The sequence below is a fragment of the Lissotriton helveticus genome, chromosome 8 (assembly GCF_964261635.1).
Source record: "Lissotriton helveticus chromosome 8, aLisHel1.1, whole genome shotgun sequence".
NCBI lineage: Eukaryota > Metazoa > Chordata > Amphibia > Caudata > Salamandridae > Lissotriton > Lissotriton helveticus.
In genome coordinates this window covers 415,183,231-415,204,438 of record NC_136069.1, presented here as the reverse complement: position 1 = coordinate 415,204,438, position 21,208 = coordinate 415,183,231, and the positions used below count along the sequence as shown (strand labels likewise).

At 44.7% G+C, this 21,208-nt stretch overlaps 1 protein-coding gene across 3 annotated transcripts in view; it reads left to right on the top strand.

The window, feature by feature from the left end:
• The window catches only part of LOC144772725 (phosphatidylinositol 3,4,5-trisphosphate 3-phosphatase TPTE2-like), a 298,439-nt gene that overhangs the window by 95,392 nt on the left and 181,839 nt on the right, over window positions 1-21,208 (top strand). The window lies entirely within an intron of this gene.

The window sequence follows — 21,208 nt, the reverse complement described above, 5'->3', positions numbered from 1 at the left end:
GAGGGATGCGAAGGCCCCGATGATGAAGCATGACACCAAGGGGCCTGTTGGTGTGTGAGGGGCATTTAAACAACACTGTGTGCTCCCCATCATTTTAGGGATCACCACCACCTCTTGAGTGGATTCCACATTGTTTAATCTTCACTGCCTTACTCACCTTGTCTCATACTCACTTGTCTTTATCCAGTCTGTATCTCCACTCTTTCCTAAACATCACTGCTCTTTTCTTACCCTTCCACACCCCCGTTCCTTTACTACATTTTCTTCACTTATCCTCATTCCCCATGTTCACTCTCCTTCTCCTCACTCTCCTTTCCCACACACACCTTCTTTCAGTCCCCCTACTTTACTTCCCTTCCCCTCTCGTCCCTTTCTTTGCTTTCTCACTCATTTTCCTCTCCTCTCTCACTGCACTCCACTTCAGTTACTCTTTTTCATTTTTTTAAGAATACAGCTCTTTGATGAGAATTGGAGGTAGTTCTGAACAGAACTTTTTTTTCCCTTCTTTTTTCCTTTTTTGAACAAAAACAGGGAATGGGAAACTGCTCAACAGGAGCAAAAAAAATATCAAAATTAGGGCAGGGGACGGCAGCAGTGGTTCTCTAGTGCTCGAACCATGAGCATAACACTTTGTTCCCCATAACAAAGAAGCTGATCACATCGTCTGCATTTAATTGTTACTTCATTAAAAGCAGGCTGAATATTAGGGATCAGCTCTTCTGGTCGCCCTCTCACTGATGCAGTTGCTCCTTCAGTTGAAGTAGAGGCACCATCTCTTGGAGCCTCTCGTGCCAGAGCCCTGACACTCTCCCGGGCATAGTTCTGGGGATGCCTTCTCTGGACGTGGCGAATCATGGTAGAATTACCAAAACTGTACTTCCTTGTTGGGTCTCCTCGGGAAAGTACAGTATGGCAGATCTTACACTCCACCTTTGGAGCATTCACTTTCTTACGTCCCTCAGGAATATCAAAAAATTTCCAGATAAAATGCTCCTTCACTCTAGGCTGAGGAACCTCTTCATCTATAAATCCATCTGTGTCATCACTGCTGCTGGATGCTCTGGCAGCCATGATAAACCAAAAAAGATTAAGGAGGAAAAAGACAGGTCTTGCACTCACAAAAGTGAAAGAAGAAGTGAAGGAAATGGGTGGGGATTTCATTCTTTGTAAAAAAAAAGTGTTAGCAACCAATGAAAAGTGTTATTTTAAGGTCACATGACTTGACACGCTTCCGCTGCGCGCACCGGAGCGCTTCCGGGGGCGCTTACGCGGTGCGAACGTAGGCGCTTCCGTGGGCGCTTACGCGGCGCGCCTGAGTGACGTTTTGGTAGCTTTACGGAAATGCAAAATCATTTTCATTGCTTAAATCAAAAATACTGCTTTTATAAGTATGGTACTGCATGTCTTGTATTATTATTTAGTTTTCTTACATATTTTTTTTTTTACGAACACAGAAATAGCACTCTCGCTGCGCTCTCGGGAGAGCTTACCGGTGCGCGCACCCTGAGCGCACCAAGAGAAAATTATGAAAAAAAGAAAAATACAGTGAAAAAATAATTTAAAAAAAATAATAATAATTATATCTAATAGTTATAAAAAACAGCTAATTAAAAAAAAATCGTAGCTAACAAAGTTGATATACAAAGGAATTAACTTTAAAAAAAACTATGAAATTCACTGAAAAAAACATAGGTTTCACACTCGTTATAGTTAGGAATTAGCATTTAAAAAACCTTTCAAGAGAGGAAGAGCTACGCTAGCAACCAAGATGGCCGCATAAGCTCCCGGCTCCGTCGACCTCCGTCGCTGGTGGATATATCCTGAACTTAATCCTGACCTCCCGCCAGACTCCCGTGTGTCCGAATCGTCACTGAGTCCAGGAACGCAATTCCGGAGTCTTTATCACCTTTTTTGACGAAGTTACGCCGTCTGTCATTTTCGGGCCTCCTCCAGACTGTAAGCCGGGGCCTCGAGTACTGACCCAGCCGGGTTTCAGTTGAACAACATCGGCCGCGGGTACCTGGCAGGGTCCGGTCTCATTGGAGTGACACAAATTCTCGATCCTGGTGGTTGTCTCGAGTCCCTGCGTATATTCGCTAGACAGCGACGAGACGTGGATGCCGTGGTGAGTGGGGGTCCGGTTCCTGGGACCCTGCTGCAGCCCTCGGGGTCCGCGGGGGGGCCCCCCGCTCTCGGCAGCGGTGTAAAGAGCGCACAGCCTGACAGTCGCCAGTCGACTTCGCCCACCCCACTCCAGTTTGTTTCCCCGGAGTAGCCGGCCTCCGGGGTTGATGAACTGCTTTGTCATTGATTAAGCAGAGATGGATCGGACGGCGTGTGGACCGACACTGGGGACCGTCATGGCCGCCATCGGGGCTCTTCACTGGCAAATGGAGGCTGCTCTCCACAACCTAACCGTACGCATCGAGACTGTTTGTTCGAGACCGGACCCTAGCCCAGAGTCAGGCCCGCACCATATGGTGACCCCCGCAAAGTTTGATTTTATCCGGGAGGAGAACCCCGAGCATCGTTCTAATCTGACGCCTATTATATCTGCGCAACTACAGCGGCCCGGGACTGGAGCCCCTGACCATCCAGCAAACTCGGCAAAGTCATCGCCCTCACAGGACTTATTTCTTTCTTCGTTTCTGGGGACCTCCATCGATATTCATTGGATTGACTTTTGTATCCCTGATAGACTTCGAGACTTGACTCTTCTGACCCTTTCATGCTATATTGATCTTTTCCCCTTTCTACAACGTTCTGACTCCGTTGCTATTGTGCTGGTCCTATCGGAGAGGGTTTGTGTGATGGATCGTAGAGGCCAGGGTTGAACTTGACTGTTTTAATTCTGTACAGAGACTTCCTTTGACACTGCTGGGTGGTATCGGTGGGAGTGAGGGCCGTATGGGATTCTGCTTTTTTGGCTTTGGTGTACTGACTGTGTTTGACAATGGGATTTGCTGCCTCTGTTATGTCTGGGGCTGGGCGGGATGGTATTTTCTCTCCTGGTGATTTCTCCATCAGTTTGCTTATAAGTCTGCTTTACCTCCCTTAGTACCATGGTGGGGAACATCTGTTCGCGGCGGGGGGGAGGGGAGTCCGGGAGCCCGCATTGGGTCGTAAGATATTCCTCCTCTGTCTTTTCCCTTCCTTGGGGTGTAGTTTAGGGGGCAACAGGCACACTGCTAGTGGGGTTAGGCCGTAGCCATCCGCAGGGGTGCAGGGTGGGGGGTTGTGTTTTTTTTTTTTCCTTTCTTTTGTTCTATGACCTATCTTTTTCCTTTTCCCCTCTCCACAAGAGATGTGGCAGGTTCTCCTGAGCCTGTTGTTATGCATATTCGGGTGTCGAGTGTCTAATTTTATATCCTGTATCCTTGGTGGGCAGATTCTGATAATGTTTGCTTATGATTCTTTGTCTTGTATTGTTTTGACCCAGCTCCGGCTGGTATTGATACTTTCCAGAGGCCTACAATTGGATTGTATTTCTTCATTTCATCTGCCCGTTCGCCACTGTAATATGTTATACCAATGATACCCGAAATGTACATTTCTACTCTTGTGCTATAATTAATAAAAATATATATAAAAAAAAAAACCTTTCAAATTCACTGAAAAAACCATAGGTTTCACAATCGTTATAGTTAGGAATTAGCTTTTTAAAAACCTTTGAAATTCACTGAAAAAAACATAGGTTTTTAACAATCGTTATAGTTAGGAATTAGCATTTAAAAAACCTTTCAAATTCACTGAAAAACCCATAGGTTTCACAATCGTTATAGTTAGGAATTAGCTTTTTAAAAACCTTTGAAATTCACTGAAAAAACCATAGGTTTAACAATCGTTATAGTTAGGAATTAGCATTTAAAAAACCTTTCAAATTCACAGAAAAAACCATAGGTTTCACAATTGTTATAGTTACGAATTCGCTTTTTAAAAACCTTTGAAATTCACTGAAAAAACCATAGGTTTAACACTCGTTATAGTTAGGAATTAGCATTTAAAAAACCTTTCAAATTCACTGAAAAAACCATAGGTTTCACACCAGTTATAGTTAGCTGAACATTTTACTCATACAAAATCATTGAAATTCCCACGTTATAGTTAGTTGGACTCACTATAACTCGCGCGCCCGCAATCCACTGCTGATGATGTCACATATTACATCATTCATGACATGGTCAGTGACATCACTGATGACATCACTGATGACATCTCAAATGACATCACTGATGACATAATTCATGTGACAATACGATGCACCTCCTCGCACTCTAATCTAACCTTTGATACATCCGTGTTAAATACAGACTAGCATTCCAGAAACCATTGACACACCAATACCAGTTACTACATACGCACTCACTGATTTCTAAGTCTACACACATATCCACTCATTCACACATACAATCACTCATACATACAGTAAGTCATCAATACAACACTATTATATGGACTCATACATCTATACAGACACTCAAACACTGTCACTCATTCATAGAGTTACTCACACACCTCGTCAGTCATGCAAAGAATCAATCACACTCCCATTTCCTCATCTATACAGTTATATACACAAAACTTTAAATATTAAAACATAGATTTACACATACTTACTCTCTTTTACAATCACTGATAGAACTACACATTAATCACAGGCTTTCATGTATAGTAATTTATATATGCCAACTCTCACATGCACTGTTTTTTATATATGTACTTACTTGGACATGTAGCACTGAGAAATCCATTCACTCACCAACACACCCATGCACACAGTCAACCGCCCATACAGTTCTTTCCACATGCACTCTTGAACTGATATACCAAGTGAATCAACTGCTCACACATCTATGCACAGAGTCACACACCTCCCAGGCACCCACACACACACTCAGCTTCACATACAAATACTTGGGCAACCAATCAATAACCCATATAACCACTCATATAGCTACTGATCAACACATGCAGCAGCTTACACAACAACAGACATAATAATGCACACATTCAGACAGTTTAGTCACTAACCCATGCATTCAGTAAGACACATTTAATCTCCCACTCATACAGTCAGTCACGCACCTACTAAATCCATTATCCAGACACTCATACATACACTCATTCTTCAATATGTTAAACATATTTTAACTTTACAGGAACACACAGACACTGGATGATGTCATCAGTGATGTCATTTGAGATGTCATCAGTGATGTCACTGACCATGTCATGAATGATGTAATATGTGACATCATCAGCAGTGGATTGCGGGCACGCGAGTTATAGTGAGTCCAACTAACTATAACGTGGGAATTTCAATGGTTTTGTATGAGTAAAATGTTCAGCTAACTATAACTGGTGTGAAACCTATGTTTTTTCAGTGAATTTGAAAGGTTTTTTAAATGCTAATTCCTAACTATAACGAGTGTTAAACCTATGTTTTTTTCAGTGAATATATATATACACAGTTACTTTGCAGCAATCAGAGGCATAGCGGATTACACAACGAGCCAACAGCGGTCACCAGCGGAAAAAAGACCCTCACCTCGCCGCACCCGCTCCGCGGGTGCCGCAGCGTCCTGGTGTGTTTTGGAGCGTCTACTGGGGAGGTCCTGCGAGGCGAGGTAGGCGAGAGGCTCGGCGGGGCTGCGAGCGTGCAGGGAACTCCAAGAACCAGGAGTCCCTGCCAGACCGTGTACCAGCATCCGGTCCGCTCTCCCTGCCGGCCCGCCCCTCGCTTCCTCCTGGACATTTAAGGCACTCTCCTACTCCCCTTCTTGGGACACAGTTACTTTGCAGCAATCAGAGGCATAGCGGATTACACAATGAGCCAACAGCGGTCACCAGCGGAAAAAAGACCCTCACCTCGCCGCACCCGCTCCGCGGGTGCCGCAGCGTCCTGGTGTGTTTTGGAGCGTCTACTGGGGAGGTCCTGCGAGGCGAGGTAGGCGAGAGGCTTGGCGGGGCTGCGAGCGTGCAGGGAACTCCAAGAACCAGGAGTCCCTGCCAGACCGTGTACCAGCATCCGGTCCGCTCTCCCTGCCGGCCCGCCCCTCGCTTCCTCCTGGACATTTAAGGCACTCTCCTACTCCCCTTCTTGGGACACAGTTACTTTGCAGCAATCAGAGGCATAGCGGATTACACAACGAGCCAACAGCGGTCACCAGCGGAAAAAAGACCCTCACCTCGCCGCACCCGCTCCGCGGGTGCCGCAGCGTCCTGGTGTGTTTTGGAGCGTCTACTGGGGAGGTCCTGCGAGGCGAGGTAGGCGAGAGGCTTGGCGGGGCTGCGAGCGTGCAGGGAACTCCAAGAACCAGGAGTCCCTGCCAGACCGTGTACCAGCATCCGGTCCGCTCTCCCTGCCGGCCCGCCCCTCACTTCCTCCTGGACATTTAAGGCACTCTCCTACTCCCCTTCTTGGGACACAGTTACTTTGCAGCAATCAGAGGCATAGCGGATTACACAACAAGCCAACAGCGGTCACCAGCGGAAAAAAGACCCTCACCTCGCCGCACCCGCTCCGCGGGTGCCGCAGCGTCCTGGTGTGTTTTGGAGCGTCTACTGGGGAGGTCCTGCGAGGCGAGGTAGGCGAGAGGCTTGGCGGGGCTGCGAGCGTGCAGGGAACTCCAAGAACCAGGAGTCCCTGCCAGACCGTGTACCAGCATCCGGTCCGCTCTCCCTGCCGGCCCCGCCCCCCCCGCCTGACCAGCCCCTATATCATAACCTCAAACTCCCGCAGCGCGGGACGCAGCTCGGGGCGAAGACCGGGCTAAGGGCGGGCCGTTTGAGGCCGTTCGAGGACGGAAAGGACTGGACTGGCCCTCCCCATTTACGTCAGGTAGGGACCATATTCAACAACCTAAAGCAGCATTTCTCATTGTACCCCCTTTTCAGCCCTAACTCCAAATATGAGTCATATGGAGACCAGGAGTAAAGTCAACCATGCAGCCATCGCCAATACACCAACTGCCCCAACTCAGGGTACAATTGATAACTATTTCCTGAAAGCTGGCTCCCTCTTAATAGACGATATCCACTTACTAGAACGCCGCATCTCACAGGAGATAGAGTGGGTCAAGCGCTCTTCGATGGGTACTATAGCTATGGCCAAAACCCCTGAAGATAGACGTCTCGGAAATTTCCAACAAGAAGGTTCCCAGGAGGGGGCACAGCAACTTGACGGCTTAGATCTCACTGAGGGGACTTAGAGGATATGAGTCTTCTGCAACTGCCCTCAAAAGAAACAGCCCAATTGCCTAAGGACATAAATCTGGGGGAGGCTACTGCAGCACCGAACAGGGAGGAATCGAACGTAGCAAGCATTAATCCAATTTCGCCAGGGCCACCTAGTACTAATCGAGGAATACAGGAAGGAGCCATTCAAAAAAGGGCACAGGGGAAACACTCAAATAGGGGTAAAAAGTCCAAAAATCCTATACAACAAACAGGGAATACCCCTACTTTACCATCCTTTACCAACAACACTCAGGAGAAACTTTCACCACTGATAGTAACTGACCATTCCCCGCAGCAGCTACAGTCTAATATCCCAACTGATCATACATCATCTACAGCAGAACATAATCAGGAGTTACCTGAAGAGGATATAACTTTAGCAGACATAGGCCACCTCCTTAAGACAATTATAGGCCCCCTAGAAGCATGCCTAATAAAAATGGAGGCAAGATTAATAAAAATAGAGAAAACTGCCATGCAGATTATGGATTCTTGGAAACCTGGGGCCCTAGGTCTTACTCCAACCATCACTGACACACAACATAACAGTAGTCCGGTTATCCATAATTCTGCAACACCTAATGCATCAGCGATCACACTCACAACAGGTGGAAACAATATAAATACAGGCGCCAACCAACAGCCACTATCCAACCCCAAACCAGCTACAAAACCTACTATTAGTTTACCTAAGCAGTCACATCCAATAAGCCAGCAGCCAAAGGCAGACAAGCCCAAAACGCTTCCAACCCCACAAACAATGAACTCCCTAACGCCTTCCTCTAATGTCATACCGAATAAGGACAACCACAAAAAGCCAAAGGCACCCAGAACGGTCACTGTAAATTTACCACCTGAGGTTGCCCCGTACACAGTCATCCTAGTTGGGGCACCAGAATTAAAAGCAGATTCGCATGAAACGGAAGAATCTCTGAAAAACAAGGTCATCAACTGGCTGTCGACGCATAGACCACTCCCTCGAGGCATGACCAGCGATATTCGCATGGTCAGAAGGGTCTCCTGGGTAGGCAAGAGTCCCAAAACAATCAGCGGCGATTGCCTACTGGTGAGCTTTGGCGACCCAGGAACAGCCGCCTTTGTCTGCAATCCATCATTGGAAGACGAAGGTAGCAACATCCAGCCTGTCCCCCTATCCTTCTTTTATCCATCCAATGACCACATGGCTAAGCCTCCTAGCAGAGGATACCAGCAGAACTTTAGGGGGAACTGGCAGGGCAACCAAGAAAGAAGGAGGACACCCTTCATCCAACCACAGATACCCCCTTTCCGCCCAAACATATTTAGTGACTCCTATGGATGGGAAACTGTCCCAAGAAGGAGGATGGGAGGGGGTGGATTTGCAAGAGTTGATCCATGGCCCCAAGGTGTCTATCATCCACCACCTCTACCGCTGTACAATCATTACGATTGCCTCGAACTGGTCGATTGACAGTTGGCCTCCACACCCCGAAAGTATGTAGAAGGAATTAACCCCCAGATTCAGTTCATCTCAGTCTGTAACCAGAAGATGGGTACTTCTGGGGCCATAGAAATCTGTGATGTTCAACATCAATCGGACACCATTAGAGATTCCCTGCGGGCAGATGAGAGGGAAACAGCTAGACCTCACTCCTCTGAAAATACAATCTCTATGTCAACGCACCTACCCACCCAAAAATCGCCACAATCTTTAAACATTCTCTCATGGAATGTTGCAGGTCTGGCAAATAAAGTTGACACAGATGAATGGGTGGAACTAATTCAATCAAATAGTGTCTGCCTCTTCCAAGAAACTTGGTCAAGGGAAGAGTCCCACCGTCGGGGCTTCCACATATTCTCAATCCCTGCAGTATGGGGCGGGAAAGGTAGACCATCTGGAGGCTTGGAAACCTGGGTGGCCTCGGATATAGGATGCCGAGCCTCAAGATATCTAGTAGACTCTCCAGATATATTGGCTGTTGTCCTTGAATGGCCAGGCAAATTGAAGTTGATGGTCATCAATATCTATTCAAGGCCTGTCAAAAATGGGTCTACCTCTAAAACTATAGAGCTCCTTTCTGGTACTTTGGAAACTATCCCAGAGAATCTGTCCTATTTAATTGGGGGTGACTTCAACTCTCATTTCGAGCCTTTACCCGGTCTTCTCGATGGACCCTCCCTTGAGGAGGATTCGAGTTGGCAGGTTCCTCGGACGGAAGCACCTCCCCCCAGAGCATGGACAACCCTGGCTGTGCAGATTAACACCCTCAATCTGACACATGGGCTGAGGGCTTGCAATGGCCGTACTCGGTCCGACATCCCCTCACAATGTACTTTTAATAGACAAGGGAGGGAATCTAGGACTGACTACTTCCTTGTACAGTTAAAATCATGGAAATGGGTGGTTGATTTTAAAATATCAACAAGACAGGATAGTGACCATAACACCCTGGAGCTAGAATATATGATCCCTTGCGAGAAAGCGCTTGGCGAGGAGAAACTGACAGGGGGACTCCTTCTAGAGAACAACAGGAGGCGGATAAAATGGGACACTCTCGCCTCCAGTGAAGAAAGGCTCACCTCTCTTTACGCTGGGATCATCCCCTTTCTTGAGGAGGCTTTCGAACTAGGGGGTCTACCGTCCAACATGGAAAGAAATGAGGTCTTAGTCCAGAATCATTTCCATCTGACCCAGAAGCTTGAACTAGCTTTTTTTACCAAGGCACGCCCGAAAACCCAAGGGCAGTCTAACAACTCCTGGTACAATCGTTCATGCCGTCTGGCAAAACTAGACCTTATTAAGACCATAAAAGAGGGAGGTAGTGCAGTGCAGATCCAATCCAAAAGGCGTGCCTATAAGTTACTCTTGGACAACGCAAGATTGGAGTGGGATATACACCATTGGGAGAACCTGGCTGAGTCTCTAGCTAGCAGGGATTCTCGTAGATTCTGGAGAATCATTAATCATGGCTGCGCAGATCTTCCATCTGCAAGTGAACCAAACATTGCAGCCAATGCTTGGCAAGATCACTATCAGGGGCTATACGCCCCCGAGGCAGAGGAGCCACAACCACCCGAAGCTAGTTCTTCCAACACACGTAATTCACTCCCCTTCACCTTGAAAGACGTCGAGATGGCCATAGCGGGCTTGTCACCTGGAAAAGCCCCGGGATTAGATGGGATCCCTGGCGATCTCTTCAGGCAGGAACCTGGGATCTGGGCTCCATATTTGATGGTCTTGTTTAATGCAGTCTTGGAGGGTATGAGGCTACCGGATACTTGGCTGGGAGCAGAGGTGGTACCGATATATAAAAAGGGCTCGCCTCTGCTCCCCGCCAACTACCGTCCGATCAGCCTCATCGATGTCAGCCAAAAGCTATTCGGAAGGCTGATTCTGGACAGACTCCAATGCTGGATGGAACAGACTGAGATCCTGAGCCCTCTTCAAGCAGGCTTTAGGAAGGGTGTCTCCACAGTGGACCAAATACTGAGACTAAACATTATATTCTGGAAAACTGCATACGTAGAAGGGGGGTCACTGTATGCAGTCTTTGTGGATCTCCGTGCCGCCTTCGACCTGGTCCCTCGGGCCAGGTTGTGGGCGGTGTTGGAGGACATGGGAGTCCCTGAAGATATCCTACAGATTCTCGTTAGGCTCCACACTAACAACTATGCGCGGGTAAGGTATGGTAAGGGAGGGAGGCTTACAGATAGGTTCCCTGTTCAACGTGGCGTAAGACAGGGGTGTGTGCTGGCGCCGACCCTGTTCTGCCTGTTTACAAATGGGGTGATAGAGCATCTCTGCAAAATCGCTAACATCGACGCGCCACTATTGAACAACAGCAGGGTGCCTGCGATTATGTTTGCAAATGACACCCTGCTGCTGTCAAAAACGCCAATGGGCCTGCAAAGGATCCTGGATGGATTTTTGGACTTTTGTAATAAAAGGGGCTTAGAAATAAACCCAACAAAAACAAAATTTATGATTCTAAGCCGCAAATATAAAAATTGCCCAAATCCACGTCTAGGGCATACACCTCTGGAGCGAGTTAATGTGATTGAGTATCTGGGCATAACACTTAATCACAATTTAACTTGGCTGCCGCATAAAACAAAAGCAACCACTAAACTAATCCAGAGGGCGGGTGCAATCACTAGAATCGCTAAAAAGTCCCCCTTTCGCCCACTGGCCCCCGCAATACAAATCTATAGGGCCCAAGCGCGTGGCGGCATTATCTATGGGGCTGAACTTTGGGGCCACACACCCCTTCATTCCATCCAAGTTGCTGAGAACAATTTTATTAGGCAGCTGACGGCTCTTCCCTTAAGCACACCACTACTCCCGCTGAGAATGGACTTGGCACTATGCCCAATTAGCGAAGAAGTGAGCCTCAAACCATTGACCTATTGGAGGCGCCTGTGGAGTAGTCAAGATTTGAGCCATTATAGAAGCGAATTGCAAGAGCTTCTTAGATCGATTTCTGTATCCAAAATTCAATGGCTCAAGTACATTAGAGATATGTGTCTGACTCTTGGAGTCCCAGAGCTATGGAATGATCCACAAGCAACATCGCTAAGGCTTCCCAGGAAAGCACTCTCCAAACTCTTCTATGGTTTTATGCTCCAGAGAACTATTACCTCAATTCGAGAGGGATCGTTAACTGACACATTCATCAAAATAAAGGACATCTACAGTTTTGAATACGCCCTTGATGCAATGTCCCCTGTACATGTTAGGAAAATTTATTTGCAATGGAGATACGGCTCTCTTCCCTTGAGGGCGCTCACTAAAAATTGGGACGAAAAGCAGGCTTCACCCAAATGCCCCGCTTGCAATTATAAACTAGAAAACGATGTTCATGTAGTTTTATTCTGCAAAGCCTACCGCAACATTAGAAAATGTTGGCTCAAGCCACATCTAAGGAACATGGGCTTTCGAAATTATGCCCCAGCCTATAGAGTCCTTAAAACTGATCTTTCATCTCCGACAGTATTTGTAATGGCTAAATTTCTGGCAGCTATGTGGAGAGTACGCGCAAGAATTATAAGTGACTGCATTGTGTCGTGACTAAATTCTCCCTAATATATTTTATGAATTAACCTGTAAAATTGGAAACGAATGTGTTTTAAAAATGCACTTTTCACGCTATGGTTTTTATACCGATTAATTGCTTCTACAGTTTTAAACATTGTGATGTTCTTTGTTTGTATATCTTTTATGATCGCATAGATCGAAATAAAGATTCTTGAATTGAATTGATATATATATATATATATGTACCGAAGGCGGTTCCTTTACTCTGGCACTCGGCGCTTCTTTGATGGGTGCGTAGCCCTCGCGGTCGAACCACACCGCAAATTAATGTCCCAAACACCTCCGCAAGGAAGTAATAGGGCCGCACACCAACAGGATTAAATCACGAAGTTCATTTATTTTCCAAATTTCATTTTGCAGCCAAACACAGTGTAAAAAACATCCCACGCGTTCCGGTATATCCAATACCTTGTTCACGGCTGATGCTTTTTCTCGACAGTTCCTTTTTAACTAATCAGACTGCAGGAAATTCTAGAATTGCATCATTTCCTGTCTCTACTCGGACTACACCAAAATGGTTTCTGGGATTGGTAGTCTCAAATGAGAGTGATATTTTTTAATCTATTTTTGTTATGAGCCACAAACAAAATTAAATATGTCCAGCAGAACTATTTACAACGGTGTTTGTTGGGTTTGTTATTGTTATCTACAATTGAAAATTTTAGACCAATTAATATTTACGATTTTTAGGTTTTTAAAGCCCCTCCATAGGGGAAAGTCGACATTGTTGGATGTTCTTTTTTTTTTTTTTTTAATATTTAATTGGTTTTTCTTCCCCCCCCACATTTTATTTATAACATTAACAGGGCACATTAATTACAATCCATTTGCAACGAAGAATTAAGCATAATATTACAGACAGTGAACAAGGTCAAATAATAAACAAACTATTCCCTCCCCCCCCTGAGGGCCTAGGCCTACTTTCCATCGAATGAAGGGTTCCCAAATTTGTATTCCCATTTTCTTACCATTCTTCCCTCTTCTGGCATATATAGCTGTTTCTAATTTTTGTATAGACATTACTTTGCCTAACCATTGATGATATGTTGGAGGGTTAGGATCTAGCCAAGCCGATGCCACAATCAACCTCAAAATCGCCATTGCAACAAACAGAAAATATTTACAGGTCGGTTGATCACCAATACTTATCCCCAATAACATAACAGCTGGTGTTAATTCTATATTCGAAGTCATAGCAATCTGAAAAAAATTCGTAATATCTTGTTTCAGTTTATCCAATTGGGGGCAACTTACAAAAATATGTGAGAGATCTGCATCTACGTTCCCACATCTAAAACAGGTATTTCCAGTCATACCGCCCCACTGGGCAATCTTAGCGGGCGTGTAATACAAATGATATAATATCTTATAATGCTGGGCTTGAAGAGACGATGAACATAACGCTGTCCTGCCCATTTCCATTGATTCAGTGAAAATGTCCCTGCCCGCATCTGTATCCAAATTTAAATCCATGGACCATTTATCTCCCCATTTCTCTAAATCGTCCTTCTTTATTTTCGTCATCTCTAAATAAAATCTTTTAATCGTGCAATCAATACCTTTTTCCATAAGATCCATTATTGCATTTCTTTCGAAGCCCGATACGCCCCCTTGCTTATTTATGAGACAGCTTCTTATTTGAAGATATTTAAAAAAATGTTTAGTATCCAAATTAAACCTCTTTTGCAATTCGGCGAATTGTAATATGCCATAGGGACCCATCATATTTCCGACTTTTCTTATCCCCCGCCTGTCCCATTCTTGGAATACATTATCCGAGAAGACCTCACTAGAGAGCGAGGGATTATTTTTTAATCTAGTATAGAAACTATACTTCCCAATTCCCACCTTTTTAGAAATTCCTTTCCAAATATTATGTGCAGCAATTACAGTCTTGAAACGTGTTCTTTTAAAATAACTACCCTCAGAAAATCTCAAAAAACCATTCTCAGCGTTCATACCGAGAGCCAAACCATAAATAACGAGCGATCCAAAATCATGCCAACCCTCCTTTTCTGCTCCTCCAATCAAACCCACCATACATTGTAATGCCGCTGCCCAATAATAGAGTTTTAAATCAGGCAGAGACCAACCCCCTCTTTCCCGCGGGAGCGACATATACCTCAGGGCCCTCCGCGTCTTGCCTCTTGCCCAGACAAAGCGGTTAATCATTTGTTCGCAGATTTTGAACCACTTGTTATCGAAGAATAGTGGAATTGCTCTAAAGATATATAAAAATGTAGGCAAAACCATCATTTTAATGATATTCACACGTCCTACTAATGATAAGTGCAGATTTTCGTAACGGTCTAGATCTTTCTTAACTTTGCCTATAATTGGAGCTATGTTTTTTTCCACTAAGTTATCTAGATCTGCTGTGATGTTAATTCCTAAATAGAGCCCTTCATGTACAACACGATTATCATTACAGATAGCCATAGAGTTCTTGATAATCTGGGTCTTTAAGGTATTCAACGCATAACCAGATACCTGTCCAAACTTACGGGCCTCCCCCTCTATCGTAACTATTGCCTCTGTGGGGTTTGGTGTTATCACCGCCACATCATCGGCATACGCAAGTATCTTACAGGATCCCAACATTGTATTCAATGGAGTAATGTCTGGACATAGCTCTATCCTGCGAATTAGAGGATCCATGTACATGGCAAACAACAGGGGCGAACAAGGGCACCCCTGCCTTGTACCTCTCTTAATTGAGAATTGATCCGTAGTGCCCCCGTTAACTCTTAAAGCTGCGACCGGATCCCTATACAAAGTTTTTAGGGCTTTAACAAATCCCTCCTTCATCCCAGCTCTTATTAAGATATGCCACAAGAAGTCCCAGGAGACCCGATCAAATGCTTTTTCAGCATCGAGCAACATTACCGCCATCGGGTCCCCTGTAACTTCTGCGGTGTCAAACATGGTTATAACTTTCCGGGTGTGGTGTGTCGTCCCTCTGCCAGGAATAAAACCATGTTGATTACTACTAACCAAAGGAGATATAATAGCTGCAAATCTTGTTGCCAATGCTTTTGAGTAAATTTTAGTATCGCTATTCATCAGCGTGATTGGTCTATAAGACCCTGGCTCAGTTTCTATCCTCCCTTTTTTTAATATTAGAACAATGTCTGCACCACTCCAGGATTTAGGGATAGATTCCCCAAATTGTGCAGTTTGTATAGTCTTAACTAGATCTTGCCCTAGACTCTCCCAAAAGATCTTATAGAACTCTAGAGGCAATTGGTCCGGGCCAGCAGCCTTACCAGAGGGCAAGTTAACCATGGCTTCTTTAACTTCATTAGGCTCCAACACTTTCTCGAGATCTTCTGCATCCTCACTAGATACCCTGACCACCGGAACGCCCTGAAGATATTCCCTTATCTCTATAATATTACTAGGGTGTTGCTCATCGTACAGTACCTGATAATATTTCCTAAATACCTGCCTGATTTCCTGTGAGTCTGAGTGTATTTTCCCGAGCTCATCCCTAATCTCCCTAACTATCCCCGTTGCTGCTATCTGTCTGGTGCGCATGGCAAGTACATGTCCAACCTTTTCGCTAAACTCGTAGCATCTTTCCCTTTTGGTAGTAAAATTCTGAGCTGCCTTATTCGCCATATCTTCTTCCGCTTCACTTTTTACTTTCATTAATTCTATACTAGCCTCTTCAATCAATTCGCCCCTTAGTAAGGATTCATAGAGATGTTCCTCCGCCTCTAAAACAGCCCTCTCTATATCACTGTCCCTAATTCGTGCTATTTTCCTTTTATGAGCGCTAAAGCTGCATGTCTCACCCCGCGCTCCAGCCTTAAAAGCATCCCAAACTATGACATTGTTGGATGTTCTGTATGTTAAACAGAAGCACCCACGTTGGTTATTTTGAAGCAAAATGTGCTTTTTGAGCCATCCAGTGGACTATCTCCCATAGGTCAAGATGTCGGCATAAAGCCATATACCTGTATTGAGGGTGTCTCTGGTGGATCAGCCAGTCAAAATCTCGACATCTTTATTGTTCTGTGTGTTAATCAGAACAACTGAGAACTTACGCTATCTACAACCTATGTATACCTTATATACAATATATACAGGTGCCTGGGTTTTTAAGCCCTCTGGTGGGCTATCTCTCGAGATAGTGGTATAGGCATGTTTATTCTATGTTTTTCAACAGTCCCTCTATGTACATAATTGGATTAAAATTTCTCTAGTGGATCTCCCTCGTACCATTCCCTATTGTTATTTGTGCCGGCACATAGTAACTGTTTGTGGTACATCATACAGTGAAGCTAAATCATAAATAAGGTTTACAAATGTATATACAGTTCTTCCGATTGATTCAATCCATGTGGTGTCATAGTTCTCAAATTCAAGATGTGTCGACATTCCCTTTGACGCAATTTTTTGGGCGGTTTCCACCTCTCTCGTTTATGGGGATGGTTTTTATCCCATAAAATTTCAAAGCTTTCCAATTTGCATTATGATGTGATTCCATGTGCTTTGCAACCGCGTTGTTTCTGTCCTTATTTTTGGTTGCACGTACATGTTCAAGTATGCGTTTCTTTAAATCACAGATGGTACTGCCAATATATTTCAACATGCAGGGGCATTCAATCACGTATACCGTGTACTGACTTTTACACGTGATTAGATCTCTAGTCTGCCAGATCTTATTGTTTGCCATTGTCACTTCTGCAGTTGGTTTTGCAGTCTCACAGACTTTTCAGTTATGGCACTAGATGAATTCTTTGGTTTTTAGCCATGTGGATTTTGAGGTTTTGGCTTTGAAATGACTGTGTACCAGCCAGTCTTTCAGATTTTTTGCTCTCCGATATGTTATTACCGGATGGGGCCCCATTTTTTCTCCAATTGTTGCATCTAACTGTAAGATCTTCCAATTCTTCTTTATGATGTTTGCAATCTGTTTGGATTCCTGACTGTAATCCATGATGAGCCTAATGGGTTCATCCTTGATCTAATTCTCATTACTATTGACAGTTAGGCATTCTTGTCTTGTTCTTTTGTTGGCTCTGCTCCAGCACTTATTCACAACATTTTTACCATAATTTCTTTCCCTGAAACGCTTGATTGTTGAGACACTGGTTTTTTTCCACTCTTCTTCCTCTCTGCAGATTCTTCGCAGCCTCAGAAATTCTCCGTAGGGTATGCTTGTGATCAGAGATGGTTGATGGAAGCTTGTTGCTTCCAAAGTGGAGTTGGTGGCTGTTGTTTTTCTATGTAAAGTAGTTTCCAGAACATTGTTTTTTACATAGATCTGAACATCCAGAAATGTTACCTTTTCTTTGCTCATTTCCCAGGTGAAATTCAAGTTTGGTATGCTCGTATTTAAAATGTTAAAGTAGATCTGAAATTCTTCTTCACTTCCACTCCAGATGATGAGAAGATTGTCTATAAATCTCATCCATTTTACTATTCGCCTGGTGTTGAGTTAATTGCTGGTGTTCCATGCTATTTCGTTCTCCCACCAGCCTATTGTTAGACAAGCGTAATTGGGGCTAAAGGAGAAACCCATAGCCGCCCCGTTACGCTGTTGATACAAGTCTTCTCCAAATAGAAAGATGTTATTCGTTAAGCATAGAGTGATCATGTCCATCAACATTGTGTTGTGCTCTTTCAAGTGTATGTTTCTTTCCTGTAAAAAATGCTGGCAAGCTTGCAGGCCCAGGATGTTATCAATGTTTGTATATAGGGCAACCACATCCATCGTGATTAGATAATAGTTGTCCTTCCATACCACATCTTGAAGTGCTACAAGAAGATCTGTGGTGTCTTTTATGTATGACTTGAGTTGTGCCACATACGGAATTAAAAAATGATCAATGAAATTTGCCATTGGTTCTAGCAATGATCCTTTAGCTGACAAAATTGGTCTTTCTGGCGGTTGTTTTTGGCTTTTATGAAGTTTGGGGAGGAAATATATAGTTGCTAGTATTGGAAAGTCCACAGTCAAATATTTCCTTTCTTCCTCATCTATCAATTTTTCAAATACCCATGTTCTGAGTTTTTCATCAATTTTATTTTTGATTTCTGAAGTGATGTTTGTCATAATATTGACCGTCTGTCAATGAATCTGCCTTGGGGTGATGAGACACTAATTCGCCCTTCGTTAAATCCTGCTGTGCTGCTAGCGAAAGGCAAGTAGACATAGCAGGTGGCTTATTAAACAGCTCATCTTATGTTCCTGTGTTAAGAGAGGGTCAAAGGAAACGTGAGCCTGTACCACACTTTAATAATGTGCCCTTTCACCCGGCCCTCTCAAAAAACGGGACATTACTTTGTTGTAGAAAATAGTGTCGGGACAGTCCATGGAAAAACAGGACTGTCCAGACAAATCGGGGACATCTGGTAACCCTATCCTTGAAGTTAGCCTCTAGGCCTCAATGCCATGTGTTTCTTGGCCTTCCACTTTTCTTTTTTTCTCGAGGGTTTCAGGTAAAGGCTTGCCTGGTGGTGGTTTCCGCAAGCTTGTTGAGGGTGTGACCTGTCATACACACACTTAGTCCCTAACGAAGAGATGACACTAGAGCCTATGGTGGACCTCCCATACCTCTCGGACCATGCTAGATCAAGTGTCCAGGCACCTTAATCATGCACTGCCCCAAGGGAGATGGGGGGTAGGGATAAAATTAAAAAGAGACTTGCGGTACTGGATCTGCTCAGCAGCTGTGCAACTCTACGTGAAAGGATTTGGCACTCCCGAAACCGTCGGTGTTTGTGAGGTTGATTCTGCACTGGACTAGGACCTTGGGTTTTGAGAAGCTGCAATACACTGGGAATAACAAGGGGAGACAGTTACCATCAGTGAACTAACAAGCCTCATATAATGATCATACCTCGACTTCAGTAAGATACACTTACAGTCTCCATTCAGGAACACAGAATGAGAGCAGAATAACCAAAATCACAGATTGGAGTTTCTGGCACTCCCTGGAAATCACTCGAAATACAGATTGGAGTTTCTGCACTCCCAAGGATCAAAACGAAACACAGATTGGAGTTTCTTACTCTCCCAAGGATCAAAACAAAATACAGATTGGAGTAACTTGCAATCCCAAGGATAAACTTAAAAATACATTTAAAAGTCGCTCTTGTGTGCTTTCTCTTGTCACAGCTGTTCATCAGAGAAACACATGCGTAGGGTCTTAAGTTTTTGAGCTATTACAGTTCAAGTGCCAAGTTCAAAAGAAGTGACTGTATCATGGAAACACCTGAAGTGTTGGAAGAAATCACAAGGATGGCCTGGAGATAATGTTTAAAGTCTTGAAGATGCTGATCACTCATCCTTGCCTACACTTTAAAAGGATTAGTGCACACTAACCTGATACCAAGTACTTAGCCTTGTTTTCCAGTTTGTAAAATGTTCGAAGAAGATCTCCAGGCCTTGACTCAGGGAGTCGCAGGGGAACAGAAATCACGGTGTAGCAAGCGGAGATGATGAAGACGTCAGTGGAGCTGAGACCACAGGAACCACAGAACAACTTGGCCTGAGGAAGACTTGAGCGCTGCTTGATTCAGGCTGATTCTACAAGTGAGTGAGACGTTTTGGGCATGTTCAAGCAGGGATCGAGGGTTTGGGTGCAGCTTATGTACCATGTAGGGAATCAATAGAAGTAGCTGGTTCACATGTGGCATGTGGAGCATGTGGAAGATTGGAAGGTTTTCAAAGACCCCTAAAGGAAACACATATTTGTACAATAGTTTGACCCTTCAGGAAGGGCAGGTGCAACTTGGCGGATGAAACCAATTAAGCAGGAAATGGATGTATCACTTTCGCTCACATGTGTACAATGGAAAGCCACACCTTGGCCCTAGCAACAGCGGGTGCAAGGTACTCTGTTGGTTAACATGTTCTGGGGAAATGCTTGGCAGACTCCAGTGCAATGGATCCTAAGGCTCTGGGGAATATCAACCATGGCAAAATAGCAAGCCATTAAACGCCAAAGGAGGAATACAACGTAGGCCATTTACACAGAGGTTGCAGAAGGGGGTCCAGGAGGGGGTCGTGACATGACTGAACTAGCCCCAGCATCTTTTCATGATTTTTTCATGGCCAGGGAGTTGGGAAGCCTACTGCCATAGATTGTTGTTGCTGATGGGGTTTGGCCAGTGGATTTGGAGGATGGTCCTCAGACAGGTGTTGATGAATGTTTGGACTTTTTTGCTGTTGGTCACTTTTCATACAGAAGGATTGATTTTATGTTGATGTTAAAAAGCCTGGTCTTGGTTTGCAGCGTTAGGTCCTTGGAGGTCCAGATCTCCTTGAGCTGAACGAAGGCGCCCATTGCTTTTACGATTCTTGCCTTGACATTGCGTCTGTGCTGTCCTGCTTGTCTGTGACATTGCCCAGGTAGGTGAAGGTCTCAAACTCTTCCAGTGCATCACCTGTAAGAGTAGCTGCTACTCTGCTGGCCCTATTAGCCTTCAGGATCTTTGTTTTTCCCCTGTGGATGTTAAGGCTAAGCTGTGCGGAAGGGACTGTCACATTGTTGGTCTTCTCTTGCATCTGCTGATTGATATGGGAGAGTAGGGCCAGGTCGTCTGCAAAGTCCAGGTCGTTGAGGTGCATCCAAGGAGTCTCCGTAATCCTATTCCCTCTCCCTGCTATATATGTCTTCTTGATTCATGATCCACTCTATGGTCAGATGGAAGAGAAAAGGCGTGAGCAAAGAACCCTAGCAGACTCCGGTCCTCACATGACAGGCTACAGTAATCTATCCTCCATGGACTATCCTTCAGGCTATTCCCTTGTAAGAGGTGCTGGTGTGACTTCCATTGGTCCTAAAGAAATAAGATGGGCGATTTCTGTTCTGTCTCTAATGAGGTCATCAAATACCATCTGATTCACCTCTTGTATCTCTCTCCCTTTATGATGACTCC